Source organism: Mandrillus leucophaeus, unplaced genomic scaffold, assembly GCF_000951045.1.
Source record: "Mandrillus leucophaeus isolate KB7577 unplaced genomic scaffold, Mleu.le_1.0 Scaffold110, whole genome shotgun sequence".
Classification (NCBI taxonomy): domain Eukaryota; kingdom Metazoa; phylum Chordata; class Mammalia; order Primates; family Cercopithecidae; genus Mandrillus; species Mandrillus leucophaeus.
The window spans coordinates 5,387,737-5,389,838 of record NW_012099210.1 but is presented as its reverse complement, the minus strand read 5'-3'; the positions used below and the strand labels follow the sequence as shown (position 1 = coordinate 5,389,838).

General features: G+C 43.8%; 2 non-coding genes across 2 annotated transcripts; one reads left to right on the top strand and one right to left on the bottom strand.

Moving 5' to 3' along the window:
* Nucleotides 1–977: 977 nt before the first annotated feature.
* Nucleotides 978–1,049, top strand: TRNAA-CGC. The gene has a single exon. It is a non-coding gene; the product is annotated as a tRNA-Ala (tRNA).
* A 304-nt stretch (nt 1,050–1,353) lies between these two features.
* Nucleotides 1,354–1,424, bottom strand: TRNAG-GCC. The gene has a single exon. It is a non-coding gene; the product is annotated as a tRNA-Gly (tRNA).
* Between the last annotated feature and the right edge of the window lie 678 nt (nt 1,425–2,102).

Sequence of the window (2,102 nt, the reverse complement as noted above, 5' to 3'; positions counted from 1 at the left end):
CCTAGCACTCAGCCAACTGGAGAGGCAATTTCAGAGGGAAGAGGACTCGGGATAGGTCTTTTAATTTGGAGCTTGGGTACCATTAGTGGTTAGAGAGGGTTCAGAGGACATTAAAGGAGATGTTCAATGGCTTACACTACGATCACCATTTACCAATCCGTTAAGACTGGCCCAGGGTGTGAATATCAAAAAGAGAAAATAAAAATCTACCTGGAGCAAGTCCCCTGCCCCAATCTTATCATCGTTTATATATGATTAAGCTACAGGGAAGGTGGTGGTGTCATATTCTTTCTTTCAGTTTGACCTCATGAAAATGAAGAGCAAGTCGCAAATCATTTTAATCTGCAAGGGGTCATCTGGTTGTAAGGTATGGGGATTTGGCGTGAACACGTGGTTTTCCTGAGATGTGCATTTATTTTCGGGGGTGAAGAGTGTTCAGGTAAATCCATAATGTTTTCGTGTTTGAAAAGGTCTCCACCTTTCTGTTTCATGAACCAGTCTCCACGGGCACCAGAGGCGACGCTCGCGGTACGGCCCGAGCGCTGGGCGTCTGGACCGGGGTTCCAACCGGCAGCAAAGCCGGAGGCCGGGCACCTCACGACCTCCTGGATCTGCGGCGCCTGCGTGGTAAGCCTGGGGAGGCGCCAGCTCCGGCAGGCATTGGGCACAGGGGAGTCCAGCCGCTCTGGCCGCGCAGGGCACCGGATCCCTCCCATCGGATCCCAGACTCCCGACACCCAGCAGAAGTGCCCTGGAATGAGGCCTCATTCGTCCCAGCTGAGCGTTTCGTTGCCAACTCGTTGCGCGAGGTCTGAATGCACCGTGGAAACAACTTAGGGTGGATATGGGAAAAGAAGAAACATATTTCAGAAGCACTCACCAATATAAACTCTTAAAAATAAAGATCGTAATACAATAATTTAACTAGAACTAACAGACTGAATGAGTATGGACATCAGAAACAAGATTTTCGGCTGGGGGATGTAGCTCAGTGGTAGAGCGCGCGCTTCGCATGTGTGAGGTCCCGGGTTCAATCCCCGGCATCTCCAAAACAGCCAGCGTTCGGTTTTTTTCCTCTTCCTCTTTTCATGTTGGTATTTTAGAATATTTACCCCGTTACCTGTAAAAACATTTCGCTCGCATCTAGGTGCCCAAAAACAGTATAAAAAGAGGATAGAAAAAAATCAGCGAAGCTCACGGAAACCTTTTTGACTGCTCGAAGTAGAAGTGAAATAGAGAATTAGCTTTCATTAATATTTCTTTATTTGCATGAGTCCAGCGTTTAAAGGACGTTATTGAACTTTCAGGCACCTGTGATACCCGCGGGAAAACACTATGGGTCAAAAAAGAGCTTGCATTGGCCGGGAATCGAACCCGGGCCTCCCGCGTGGCAGGCGAGAATTCTACCACTGAACCACCAATGCTTGTGACACAAAAGGTTTTCTTTTGCTTACTAGAAGACATTTACACCCTGGTACTACTACCCTAGTAACAATCGTGTATTTCTGCATTCAAAACAGAAAACAATCAAACTTTTAATAACATAATTATCGTAAAACGCTAGAAAAACATTAACATTTACAAAAATTTTCATTATACTAACTTCTTTAGAACTTTATGAGATTCTTTCTTCTGAAACTCTTTGGTGAAGGAGGCAAATGAAGATTTTGTTATATATGCACAGGATTACACAATCACCTAGCCTATCTTCAGACACTTAGATAATTTATAACAACTCTCCCTCCAGCCTTCTGCCATTTTTTTTCTTTTATTATTTTACCTATTCAGGCAAATACATAATGGAGATTTGTTAGAAATTGGGAATAGAGGAACACTTTTACACTGTTGGTGGGATTGTAAACTAGTTCAACCATTATGGAAAACAGTTTAGCGATTCCTCAAAGATCTAGAACTAGATGTACCATATGACCCAGCCATCCGATTACTGGGTATATACCCAAAGGATTATAAATCATGCTGCTATAAAGACACATGCATACGTATGTTTATTGCAGCGCTATTCACAATAGCAAAGACTTGGAATCAACCCAAATGTCCATCAGTGACAGACTGGATTAAGAAAATGTGGCACATATACACCA